Source organism: Lissotriton helveticus, chromosome 5_1 (assembly GCF_964261635.1).
Source record: "Lissotriton helveticus chromosome 5_1, aLisHel1.1, whole genome shotgun sequence".
In the NCBI taxonomy this organism is placed as follows: domain Eukaryota; kingdom Metazoa; phylum Chordata; class Amphibia; order Caudata; family Salamandridae; genus Lissotriton; species Lissotriton helveticus.
Window position 1 is genome coordinate 1,486,771,032 of NC_136065.1, and position 14,677 is coordinate 1,486,785,708.

Genomic DNA, 14,677 nt, shown 5'->3' on the forward strand with positions numbered 1-14,677 from the left:
TACCACAGAAACCTAACTCAATCCATAATTATAATAAACAAGCCTTTCTCAATGTCTAACTCTTACAGAGGGATAGTATATAACTATCTGAAAATGTTTTCAAATTTATAAAATAATATCTTACCTTTTAAAAACAAGTTTAAGTTGTGAGTGAAAATGATCTTGCAATGTAGTTCAGGAAGTAGTAGTCAAAATGGCTGTGTTTCTCTCTCTTTTTTTATATATATAGGTACATAACCAATCAAATGTCAGGTAAAAAATGTAGAAAATGAAAGTAACATTTTAATTGGTTGTCAATTCCAACACTTCAGATGTGTTTTGTGAAGTAATTTACCTCAGGGTATTTAGAGAGGTCTACAGGCTAAATGGCTAAATGGAATTCCAACCAAATTTGTGAAAATGGTAGGGATTGGTATGTAGTATGAGCTAATCTATATTTGGTGAAAGTGTCTCCAGGGTTTCTTCTGTAAATTACTTTCCCACCTTTTTTAATGGAGCGCTTCCCGGTGAGCGCCCCGGTACGCGAACCGGCAGCGTTACGGGAGTCCACCATTTTGTGTTTCGGTCGAATTAAGATACAAGATGGAGGGCAAATAATGTTCAGAATGGGTAGAAGGGGGCACGGTAGACGTATTTTGACCCCCTAGGTTTTCTGAGGGTGGCTGTGGAGGCCCATATGTGCGAAAAAAAAACATTTTTTTTTTACATTTCGCGCGGTTAGCTTCCGGTTCGCGTACCGGGTAGCGCTCCGGGGAGCGTACTTTGTTGAAAATTAGTGAAAAAAGTTAGAGTAAAATAATAATTGTGAGTGATCAGATGTAGGGTAGCTCTGAGAAGAGCTTTTGGGTTTATGGTACATTTAGGTACTTATAAGTAGGTACCAATGCACAGTTTTAAATTCAGAATGAAAACTCTGTTCCCTTCATCTGAGAAGTGAACTCCATCTCCTCTGTAGATATCTTGCATGTAGTAACGTAAGTTATTGTTGTAGATGGAGCCCATTCCATGGTCTCTCATGTAAGCTGAAACAGATTTGTTTACATGCTTCCTCGATTTCTCAATTTGTGGACAAAATTGGTTCGACCACCTCCATTTCTGTCTTTGGCATATATTTGAATATACCAAGGCAGTTTGAGGAAAAAGTGCCATCAATTGCTCAAAGGTGTCCTTTAAAAGCATTTCCAGACCTACTCCAGTCAAAGTGCCCAAGTCATTTCCTCCACAGTGCACAATTAACAGGTCAGGTTTAGGCAAATGCATAAAGGTTTTCACCAATGGTATCAATTGGTGACATTTTAATCTTCTGTGGCCAAACCACTTAATTTCCACATCTTGTAAATTGAGGTTAGGTAAATTTCTGTTATCAGCATACCTCTGAGCCCAGTAGATGTAACTATGTCCAACAATCCAGACAGAAAACATGGTGAGAGAAGGTTCTGCTGCAGTCAGATGAAGTGTGGCAATGAAATGGCAGTTGAAAAAATAAGAGTTTAAAATGAAAAAAACTGTGGAGTTTCTGTGTTAATGAAGCAGTAGCAGTGATTGGTGGATTTTGATTGCTGAAAACAGAAAGTTAGGGTGCATGGATGAGTTCTTTGAAAGATGTAATTTGAATGGTCAAGAAAAAATCATTTTATGAAAGATTGCACTGGATACGCAGGTGTACTGAGAGTTCAGAGTTCAATTGAAACATTGTTGTGTGAACTTGCAAACATGAGAGGTCTTTCAGGAGGTGGTTGCTATGCAAAAAAGGCAGAAAGGGCAGAGGGGGGAAGGGTGTTGATTTGAAAAAAGTGAGGGAAGAGTTTTAATTGGGTGACATGAGAGATATGTGTGATGAATTACAGCTTTTCTGTGCTTTTTATAGCTGCAGACTCTGGAGTGCATACCTTTTGCTCTGCTAAAGACAATTTGGTGTGTTCCTGAGACTGTTTTGAAACTCATAAAGTATTTGCTAAGGTGAGAAAAGATTCATTTAATTTAGATAGAGAATAGTATGGTTTAGGGAGAACATTATGAAGAAAGTTGTGTATTTAAAATGTTGCTTTGTGTCAAGTGTTTTACAAATAGATTTTGTTTCTTTGTGTTACATAGCCATGTTAAAAGTGACGCAAAAAAAGTGCAAGGGTCTTACAAAAATGCTTTCATGTGTCTTAGGGTATTTTAACTCACTTCCCCATGAATGTATGAATATAATTGCTTTACAAGATGTGTTTAAAAACGTTTTTTGAAATCAATTAGGTTTCTTGATATGTACTGCTAGAGTTTAATAGGTTGCTTGGGGCATATTTACAAGGCTTTTGAGTTCCTTTGATGTAATTTTTCCCATTTTAATTTAAGACCTTTCCCCGTGGTGCAAGGTCCTTCTAAATATGCCCCCATCTGTGCTTGGCAAATTTAGATTTTAATTCTTTGACTAACATAGCCATGTTAAAAGTGACCCAAAAATGTTGCAAGGGCCTTAAAAAAAACGCTTTCATGTGTCTTAGGCCATTTTAAGTCATTTCCCCTTGAATGTAGGTATATAATTGATTTAGATGATGTGTTTAAAAACGATTTATGAAAACAATTAGGTTTCTGGATATGTACTGCTAGAGAGTCATAGGTTGCTTGGGGCATATTTATAAGGCCTTTGAGTCTCTCTGATGTTATTTTTCCCATTTTAATTTAAGACCTTTCCCTGTGGTGCAAGGTCCTTGTAAATATGCCCCCATCTGTGCTTGGCAAATTTAGATTTTAATTCTTTGACTAACATAGCCATGTTAAAAGTGACCCAAAAATGTTGCAAGGGCCTTAAAAAAACGTTTTCATGTGTCTTAGGCCATTTTAAGTCATTTCCCCTTGAATGTAGGTATATAATTGATTTAGATGATGTGTTTAAAAACGATTTATGAAAACAATTAGGTTTCTTGATATGTACTGCTAGAGCTTCATAGGTTGCTTGGGGCATATTTATAAGGCCTTTGTGTCTCTCTGATGTTATTTTTCCCATTTTAATTTAAGACCTTTCCCTGTGGTGCAAGGTCCTTGTAAATACGCCCCCATCTGTGCTTGGCAAATTTAGATCTTGATTATTTGACTTACATAGCCATGTTAAAAGTGATCTAAAAATGGAGCAAGGGCTTCAAAAAAACGCTTTCATGTGTCTTAGGGCATTTTAAGTCACTTCCCGATGAATGTAGGTATATAATTAATTTAGATGATGTGTTTAAAAACGATTTTTGAAATCAATTAGGTTTCTTGATATGTAATGCTAGAGCTTTATAGGTTGCTTGGGGCATATTTATAAGGCCTTTGAGTCTCTCTGATGTTATTTTTCCCATTTTAATTTAAGACCTTTCCCTGTGGTGCAAGGTCCTTGTAAATACGCCCCCATGTGTGCTTGGCAAATTTAGATTTTGATTATTTGACTTACATAGCCATGTTCCATACAGTTCTCACCTTCTGCGTAGTCTTTGATATGCTAGACTCCATCTGCACTATGAGATACCTAAGCAAAGGAAACACAGGTGATGTGATTGTGAAATGAGGAAAAGAAACTCCACATTTTTCAATTACATCACCTGTGTTTCCTAAGTTTACGAATGACATTGTGTAGATGAGGTTTAGGTCTGTCCACGGACACAGAAAAGGTCTGGCCTTTGTTCAATAGTGAAGTGGATATGACTTACTTCATTGGTAGGCCTTCACATGTATTATCTCCTCTGTACTCTTCAACAAGCGTAAATTTCATCTGCAACCCTGAGTAGGCCTCACCTCAAACAAACCTCTGGATAGGCCACACTTTATCGTCATCCTGAATCAATCATTTAAAATGTTAGGGACAGATTTATGATAGGTGTATGCCTCTTTTGCGTCACTGTGCGTCACTTTTGTGACGCAGCGGCGGTGCAAAAGATTTGCTATGTGGCGACATATTTACAACTTGATGCATCTAGGCAGATGTGTCATGCTGTAAAGTCCTGTGCCACATGAAACCTGCGTCAGGTTTCATATAGGTGTTTTGTTGCAGGGTGGGCATTCATTTGCATGAAAGCCCTGTAAAACTAACACAGTGAAATTTAGAAGATTTCACTGAGTCAGCTTTATAGCATTGCTGAATCAAATCCTTATGGCTGTTTGAAACAGGCATAAGGAGTGAAGCACCATGCAATGTGTGGCTTCCTCCTGTGCATTGCAGTAGACATGTCGTGTTTACGATGTGATTCGTGCAATGTGCTGCTTTTGCGGCACAGATGCGTGACGCATCTGTGCTGTTTTTACTCAATGGTGCTCCACATTGTAAATGCGGCACACCATGGGTGGCAGAGCAGCGGTGCACGTTAACTGGTGCATCCCTGGGGATGTGCCAGTTAACATAAATCTGCCCCTTTACATTTAAGTATGTGCAGGGGACACAGAGTCGGTGAGGTTTATCCAAGGTTAACACCTTAGGAGCTTCGTAAACAAACCTCCCCAGTGCTGCGCTGTCCATTATCCAGTGCTGAACTGGACGTCCAGCGGTCGCACGCAGCACTGGGGAGGTAGTGCCCGTGACGACCGTTGGCCGACGGCAGCACCTAAAGGGTTAAGAAGAGATGAGTCCTGTTTACTGAAAACTTGGACATAGGCCTCACCTCTTCAGCAACGCTGGACATGGCTAAATAATAGCTGCAAAATGTTACTCTTGTTAAACAATTTTACTATTATAGTCTCTGAGATTTGTGCCTTACTCTGCAACATCTCATTGTTGTTCTCTTTTTTTAAAGATAACGACAACATCAAGCATGAGTGATAATGAGCAATCAGTTGATCTCGATCTTATCATTGAACTTGTCATTGAAACGTCAGTGGAAGTAGATCCCTTGGATGATTTAAATCCTGAGGATGATGAAGAACATGATGAGGATGCCGATTTGTCAGAATTGTATGACATAGGGTGGGAAGCTGACCTGCTTGAGCCTATGGAACTATAAACATTTATTTTTAAAATTTACAATAAATGAAAAGTAAAAATGTAAACCGTTTCATTTAAAATTAAACACACCTTCAAAAACAGGTTATGTGTAGTGTCTTCAATAAAATATTAAAATATGCTCAGAAAATTAGATCAGATTCACATATAAAACAGCACAGGTAAAATGTAGAAGCATTCCATTTCTTTTCTGCTATTTGTGTATTCTAAATTTGCCAAAGCACTAAAAATTATTCTATGTAAAAATGACAAGTAGTGTGTTAAGTTTTTGATGACTGTTATTGATTTACTGTTTGGTAATAGTGGTTAATAACATTTTTTATTATATTTTACCACAGATTCAACTGCAGATCATTTCAAATTTTGAGAATGCCGTCTAAGGATAGAATCAGAAAGGCTACAAAACGTCAAAGACAGCAGGTTCATCAATTATTGCAGCAGTCCTCTACAATAAAAAATCGTCAAGTCACCAAGAAAGCACCGGGTAAGACCACAAAATCATTCATAAGAAACATTTGTAAAAAAAAAAGTAGTACTACAGAAAATGTTTTAGTCCAGAAAAAGAGAAGCAATTTAAACGGAAAGGAAAGGCCAATCAAAAATGTTACTGCTAGACCAAGAGATAACTCTGTGCATGATAGTAGAAGGAAACAACAGTTTAGGGACATTCGTAAACGAATGTTCCGCAACAGGATAATTGGCAATTTGTTAAAAAATATTAAGAAAGGTCAGCAGAAAGTGGTTTTTTATAAGAGAAAAAAAAATTTGAGAAAGTTATTGATCAGGCATTTGAAATTAAGCGAAAGTTATTTATTTTGATAATCAATAGAATTAGGAAGCTAAACAAGGCAATTTATGATTTCAAAACATATAGTAGATGGAAGAGAACAGTTAATCGTAGTAATTTTTGAGAAGTTTTTTCAGGAGAATGGATGCACAGTTCAAGTTGTGAGGCATTTTTTAATGAGGAGAGTTATTTCCAGGATAATGATTTGGTGCATGCAGTTGACACCAGTGGTCGAGCTTATGAGGTGAAAGATGGTTGTCCAGTTGAAAAAGAAAAACTTGTGACAACAGAGGCAGAAGAGGTGTTAGGTAATGAGGTTTTAGGAAGACGTCCTAAGGGACCTGTGTACACCTGGAAGTGTAGTAGTATTTGCAGTGTGCGACAGGATTCCATCAATTTGCTTTGTGATTTTGTACGGACATTTAATAAGAAAAGTTTGAAGCAGAAAATGAAGTTGTTGCAAGAATTAGATCCTTGCAGAGTGAGAGAAGTGACAGGTTTGCATGGTCATTCACTGGCTTGTCTTTCCAGGAGAGTATGCCAGAGTGTTTTTCATCATTTCAGGATGCTAGCAGTGCATCATAATAAAGTGAGGAAATTAGTTAGAATGTTGTATTATGCTAAGAGTCCAGCAATTATGCTTAAACAATTATGCACTGCTCTTTTGCATGGTTCTGAAATAGATGTGAAGAATATTTGTGAAGAAATTGAGTTTTGTTACTTTGGAAGTAAAGAGGAGAATGTTGAAATTGACCCAGAAGAAGAGGGTAATGTGGAAGATAGTGTACAGGTTTCCAGTACAGATAATTTTCAGAAGGAAATTGCCACGTTTCAGGTGAAATCAAGTGAGAGGCCTAATTTCACTTGTGTGTGTTGTCGACGCACTTATTATAAGAATCAGACTAAGTTAGTGGATTTATATGCAAAAAGTGAAAGGGAAAATAATAGTGAATGGAAGGATTTCGCAACATACTTGATGGTAGAAAATTGTTTTGATTTGGGATTGGATCAACGTGTGTGTACTTATTGTTGTAACAAATTAAATCAAAACCAGATGCCTGCTAGAGTGGTTCATAATAATCTGGAATTGGTTGAGATTCCTTCTGAATTGAAGGATTTAAATACTTATGAATCTATTTTGATTCAAAGTATCCATCCCTTTCAGGCTATTGTAAGAATGGAGCCAAAGACAGGGAAATTGCCTCCATCAGATTTACAGAGAGGATTAAAGGGAAGAGTTGTTTATTTGCCTCTAGATTTGAAGAAAAACATTAACACAATTGGAGTAGAAAAAGTGGAAGAGGAACCTCTGGTTATCTTAGTTAATGGGGTTCCGACAAAGAATAAGAAAATATGGCAAGATTTAGTGGATGTTAGGAAAGTCAAAAAGGCAACATTGTATTTGAAAAAAAATAATAAGTACTATAAGAATGTATATGTTGCAGAAGAGGAAGTAAGTGAGGAAGAGGATAGCGATTTGTGTGCTGGTCAAATTGAGAAAGTAGAACCCTCTAAAAGTGAAGAAATATATGAACATTATAGTGTTCATCCTTTGCATTCCAAGGAAGTCATGGGGAATGCTATTGAGTTGTTTCAAATGAAACAAGCCAAAGGGAGTCCCATTAGTGTTTGGGAGGAAAGTTTGGAAGCTCGGTGTTTCCCACAGCTTTTTCCAACAGATCAAGGAGGAAGATATGATGAGCGACCTCATCAAATTCCTGCTTCTGAATACCGGACTTTACGATTGTATGCAGAAGATGCTAGGTTTCGACAATGCATTCCCTATTTGTTTCATCTTCTGTTTGAAAGCGATCTGTCTGGACTGTCATATGCAGTGAACCACATCTTGAAAAGTGGTATACAGATGCAAAACATCTCGGCAAGTGACTTTATGGATAAAGTCAATGTCCAAGACAGTATTTTGGATTGTCACCTGATTAATCTCATGGCGTGTCAGCGTGGTACTAATGAGTACTGGTACCGTCGTCATGGTGATTTAAAATGTATGCTGAGGAACTTAGGAACTCCCACATGGTTCCTCACTCTGAGCTGTGCCGAGTATGGCTGGGAAGACTTACTTGAATTTCTACGAGAGGCAAATGGAAACATTGAAAATATCGAATTCAAGACACCCGGAGAACTGTGCTCTTTGGATCCAGTGAATGTATGCAGGTACTTCAATCATAGATTTGAAGCTATGATGTCTTTCATCATGAATAAGAAGAATCCACCTCTTGGAGAGGTGTTGGATTTCTTCTGGAGAAAGGAGTACCAAGCAAGAGGTGCTCCTCATATACATATGCTGCTGTGGATCAAGGATGCACCTAAATTTGGAACAGATCCAGAAGACTTAGTGATGAGTTTCATACAACAGTATTCTACGTGTGCTGTTCCAAACGCAAAGGAGAATAAAAGCCTAAGAGAACAAGTTCTACGTTTCCAAAGCCATCGATGTGGAAAGTACTGTCGTCGTAAATTCAGAAACAAGGACAAGTTCTACACCAAATGTCGTTTCGGCTTTCCACGACCGGTGATTTCTAAAGGAAGAGTAAACAGTTTGATGTCTTCGCTGCGACATAATGTGATGAAGAAATCACCTAAAAACACATACAATTTGAAAAGGAACGAAGAGTCCAAGTACATCAACGACTACAACCCAGTGATTTTGTCCATGTGGAATGCTAACATGGATATACAGTTTGTGGCTGATAACTGTATGGCTGTGGCTCGGTATGTGACATCTTACATCACCAAAAAAGAAAAGACAGAATTGAAGGATATGTGGGAGGACATTTCCCATGAAAAGAGCCTCAGTAAGAAGTTGTACAGTTTCAGTCTGAAGATGTTGTCGCATCGAGAAATCGGAGCTTACGAATGTTCTGACCGGTTGTCTTCAGCAAGTCTCTATGCCAAATCTAGGAGTATCGTTTGGGCGAGTCTTGGTCTTGCTGCAACGCGTAATCGAGTTCTGAAACCTGTGCGGGAAATTGAGTATTTGGCGGAAAAGGAGCCAAACAGTACCGATATTTTGAAGACCAACATGTTGGATACATATTATCCAAATCGAAGCAGTCATCTCGAGAATGTTTGTCTGTATGAGGTTCTACAAAATTACATATTCAAGAGGAACATCAAAGAAGATATTGATAAAGGAGTGTATGCTGTAATTGGAAGTGACGGATGTCTGGTAAAGCAAAGAAAATGCCACTTGGTAAACCATCGAAAATTAAGTGGCGAATCTCCTGAAAAAAATGAGTTTTTCTATTTAGCACTTTTGCAACTTTTCAAGCCTTGGCGTGCAGAAGAGGAACTGCTTGGAGATTTCCTTTGTTACGAAGACTCTTTCACTGCCGCCAAGGAGACCATAGAATGTCCTGCTTTTCCCAAATATCTAGAAATGTTGAATGCGGAAATCGAGCAGGAAGCAACGATTGCAGCCGAGATTGCCAGAGACAGTTCTCAGGACAGTCAGAGTTCTGTTTCATTGAGTCAGGATCCACTAGGAGGACCTGTTATCGAAAATGAAGCTGCCACTGCCATGAATGAAGTGGAAAGAGCCATGGGACATGCTCAGGAGGATGTGGTTAACTTAGAAGACTTGGAAAGACAACTCAACGTTGAGCAGAGGGAAATATATGACGAAGTTACCAAGCAAATTGATCATGGATTAAGTCATGAGAAGAAAGAGTGCTCATGTACGTCGTTGAAGCCTGTCCGACTGTACGTGAGTGGAGAAGCGGGAACTGTAAAACGTTTCCTCATTAAAGCAATTTCATGTTATTTGCAGAAAGGACTGAGTCATCGCTGTCTTGTGTTGTCACCGCTCCAACTGGACTGGCAGCACATAACATTAAAGGTATTACTTTGCATCGTCTACTGATGCTGCCAGTGGAGCATGATATCAAATTACAATACCACAAGTTATCTGGAGATGCTTGTTGTGAAGTTTCAAGAGTCTTGAGGAAAATGAAACTTCTTATCATTGACGAAGTAAGCATGGTTTCTAATGTCATGCTTGCCTTTGTGCATTTGAGAATGCAAGAAGTTCTTAAAACAGAGTATGATGTGTTATTTGGTGGCAAACACATCATTGTTTTCGGAGATCTTCTGCAGCTGACACCAGTGAAAGGACAACCTGTGTTCAAAATGCGCACGCATGAAGATACCAGGAAGTGCCTAGGGAGCATTGGCAACGTCAATATATGGTTAAACTTCAATTATGCTGAACTGCATGAAAATATCCGTCAGGCGAAGGATGAAGATTACAAGAATATTCTACAAGATGTTAGAATTGGAAAAGTGACCGAGCATGGGAAAGAAGCTTTACATGCACGATTACTGTCAAATTTATATCCAGAACAAGACGTTGTGCCTGAGAATATTTTTCAGAAAATTACTGAGAAGAAATCTGGAATATGTTTGATGCCAACTCTTGCAGAATGTGCCATCTTCAACAACAAAATGTTGCATTTAGAAAACCAAGAGATTGTGAAACTGGAAGCTATTGACAGAGTAAAGGCATATGGGATCAACAATTATGTTGTCTGAGAATTTGAAAACAAAATTGGATTCATTAGAGAAGACTATATCTAAAACTGCAGGTTTTGAAAAGACTCTGAATGTGTGCTTAAACTGCCGTATAATTTTAAGAAGGAATTTACATGTTGAAAGAGGTCTGGTAAATGGATCAATGGGTAATGTTGTTGATTTTGTGAAATACAGAAATAGAGATGGAATTGAATTTTTAAAAATTAAATTTGATGGCATTGAGGAAGTACAGCTAATTGGTCGTTGTTCTGCTAGATTTTTGCTTGTAAAAGACTTATATGTTCGCCTTAAGCAGTTTCCTGTTTGCTTGGCATATGCGGTGACAATCCATAAATCTCAAGGTTTAAGTGTAGACAGTGCATTGGTGAATATTGGCAGTTCTGTGTTCAAGGAGGGTATGGCATATGTGGCATTGTCACGAGTTAGAACTTTATCGGGATTGTACTTGATTGAGTGTGATGTCACAAACATTTGTGCGGATCTAGATTGTGTTAAGGAATACAATAGGTTAAGAAGAGAGTATGCGCCACATTTGCCTCAATATCCTTTGTTTGAGAAACGTGTGGTAGGCCGGAAACGAAGAAATGTGACCAATAGTAGGGAGGTTGTAGCAAAAAGACGAAAAGTCGATGAACCTGAAATTATAAGCAGAAAGAAAAAGGATTCTGTTGAAGATGTTGTTGGTTTTCAATTTGAAAACAGTTCTGGTGTCAACTGCTATGCTAATGTAGTGGTTAATGTTTTGTTTTCTCTAGAAAATGTAAAAGAAGAGATTGTGGTCAATTCTGATCAAAGATTTTGCAGTTTGTTAAATTCTGTGTTAGAGAAATGTAGCACTGATAGAACAAAAATAGAAAGTGTGTCTGAAATTCGAAATCTGTTAGACAGATGTTCAGGTCAAACACAATTCTCTCAAAATATTCAGCAAGATTGTCAGGAGTTTTTAATGTATATGCTTGATGTATTGCATGCTGAAGGTGTAGATGTAGATCACCTGTTTGGGCTTTCTTATCAATGGCAGCATGACTGCGAGAACTGTAGGGTATCAAGTACTACTAGTGTAGACTCAGAAAGATTTATATATTTAACTTTGCCAGACAGTAAATCAGTGTCCTTTAATAAGCTAGTAAAAGCAGCTGATCACAACATGGAGTGTAGCCAATGTAAGTCTGAAATGTTGTCAACATTATTTATACGAACATATGGCCAGTATGTCATTTTAATGTTCCAACGATGTAGGCCTGATGGAACAAAATTGACAACTTTAATTAAAAATGTTGTGGCTTCACAGTTGTCAATATCAGGAAGGACTTTTGTAACTGCAGCAATTATATATCATGACGGTCCTTCAATAACATCAGGACATTACACAGCTTATTTAAAGTCTAGAAATGGCTGCAATGATTCTGTTTTAACTTTAAAAAAAAAATTGCCTTTTCACCTTAAAAATTCTTACCTGGTGTTTTTAAAACCAAAATTTTAGGGAAGGAATCTCAGGATTTGCTCTGAGGAATTTCAAGATGTTCTAATGGCTCCTACACGATTTGGCCTTGAGGATAAGTGTAGTACAGAGTCAAAAGTTATTTTTGAGTTTTAAATAGTTCCTGGAAAAAAAGAATATTTTCTTACAGAAAGTGGTGGGCAGAGATTAGTTGAAGGACAACAGAGTATTTCCCAAAGCAAACGGTGTTCTTACCATAACACTTGACGTCATGGAAAAATAACTGCACTTTGTATGAGTTCAGAAAAACTGTTTCTTTTTATAAGCTAATTCAAGCAGCCAATCAAAACATGGAGTAGAGGGAATGTAAGTCTGCAATGCTGTCTAGATTATTGGTCCAAACTTTTGATTATAATGTCATTTTAAAAATCCAACTATATAAACCTGATGAAAGTAAGTCTTCAACTTTAATTACAAATGTTGTGGCTACACAGTCGTTGATTTTAGGAAGAACATTTGTAACTGCAGCTATTATATGGCATGATGGTCATTTGACAAGATCCGCTTATTACACAGCTTATTGAAAATGTAAAAAAAATTGCTGTTTCGGAAATTATTCCAATTTGACTACGATACAATGTTGCCTTTTTATTTAAAAATATTCTTACTTTCTGTTTTCAGAAAAGAGAATTTAGGGTAGGTAACTGCCGTATAATGATTCTAGGGGTTGATATAATTGTATCTACTGTTTTATATTGCTTTGTGATTAAAAGTGATGTAGAGAATTAAATAATTGTAGTAGTCATAGAGGTAGTGTAAGTCTGCTTCATAGTAAGCAGTATCAGTGTCATAGGAAATGTAGAACATGAGTGAGCAAGAAGGGTAAGATATTACTAGTCCAGGATTGTGAAAGTGATCTTGAATGTTTTCTTTCTGAAAGTTGCGGAAATACAAAATGACGGGATTTGCTTACAAGAATTCCAAGAGTTATAAATGGCTCTTACATGATTTGGCCTTGTGGAAACGTGTGGTAGAGAGCGAGAAGTCATTTATTGTATGTAACATATTTTTCAAAACGATGGAGGTTTTCTTTCAGAAAGTGGCGGGCTGAAAATAAAAACAGCACAACCGAGAGTAAGCTGTTCATAGGACATCCTTCGACGTCATGGAAAGTAAGTTACTTTTGAGGAGTTCTGATTTCTGATTGGTTATGTTATATGGGTTTTTTAAACACAATCATTTTGATTGTGTTTTTTTTCCCCGCTGTTATATGATGAATACCTTCAAGTCACTGTTTTTAGTGAAATTTGATAAATTCTGAGAACAGCAAAAATAAACCATTTAACATGTATAATTAATTCTGTACTTTTTGTACTTATGATCTACATTTAGAAATGTGTAGTAGACATGGAGAAGCTGAGGCTTCTGTAAGTGTCAAAGTTGTTGCATACAGTGCTCACATTCTACATAGTCTTTCATATGATAGACTACATTTCCACAATGAGATACCTAAGCAAAGGAAACACAGGTGATGTGATTGTGGAATGACCAAAACAAATTGCACGTTTTTCAATTATATTACCTGTGTTTCCTAACATTACCCATCACATTGTGTAGATGAGGTTTAGGCCTGTTCCAGGAGACAGAGGAGGTCTGACATTTGTTCAAGAGTGCAGTGGACATGACTCACTTCGTTATTAGGCCTGCACATGTATTATCTCCTCTATACTCTTCAACAAGCCTAAATTTCATCTGCAACCCTGAGTAGGACTTACCTGAAACAAATCTGTGGATAGGTTACACCTTATCAGCATCTAGAAACAATCATTTAAAATGTTAAGGGCAGTTTTATGAAGGCTGTGTGCCTCTTTTACGCCGCTGTTCCGTCACTTTTGTGTAAAAGATGCACCATGTTGCAAGATAGGCCTCAGTTCATTTCCAGCAAGATACCGTCAGTTTAAAATGTATATAATTAGGACTGTGTAGGGGGCATGGAGAAGCTGAGGCTTCAGTAAGTGTCAAAGTTGTTGCATGCAGTGCGTACTCTTTCATATGCTGGACTACATCTACACAATGAGATACCTAATCAAAGGAAACACAAGTGATGTGATTGTGAAATGAGCAAATGAAATTGCACGTTTTTCAAATACATTACCTGTGTTTCCTAACATTACGAATCACATTGTGCAGATGAAGTTTAGGCCTGTCCAGGGAAACAGAGGAGGTCTGAACTTTATTGGTTGGCCTGCACATGTATTATCTCCTCTGTACTCTTCAACAAGCCTAAATTTCATCTGCAACCCTGAGTAGGCCTCACCTGAAACAAATGTCTGGATAGGACACACTTTATTGCCATCCTGAAACAATCATTTAATATGTTAGGAACAGTTTTATGATGATTGTGCACCTCTTTTGCGCTGCCATTGCGTCACTTTTGTGAGACAACAGCAGTGCAAAAGATGCACCATGTTCCAAGATAGGCCTCACTTCATCTGCATCAAGATACTGTTAGTTTAAAATGTATATCTTTAGGACTGTGTAGGGGGCCTGGAGAAGCAGAAGCTTCTGTAAGTGTCAAAGTTGTTGAAAAACTGTTTGTCCTTCAATCTTTTCCCTTGTCTTTTCTAATTTATAAATACATGTTTTAATATTTTTCAAATGTTTGTTCTCTCTTTCACAGATTGAAAGTATAAAAATAACAAGTGACTAAGTTAACGACAATTATAAGGTAAATGTTTTGTACTCTTTTCATTACATTTCTATCACATTTAACTACTATTAGTTCCACTGCTTCATTTCTTTAACACTCACTTTCCTGCCTTTGCTACTTCCCTCATTCCTTTCTCTATTACTTACTTACTCTACTACTTCCACTCCTTTTCTCAGTCCCTCTCTTCTCATACTTCCTCACTCTTGTTCACTCACTCCGTCTCTATTACTCTCACTG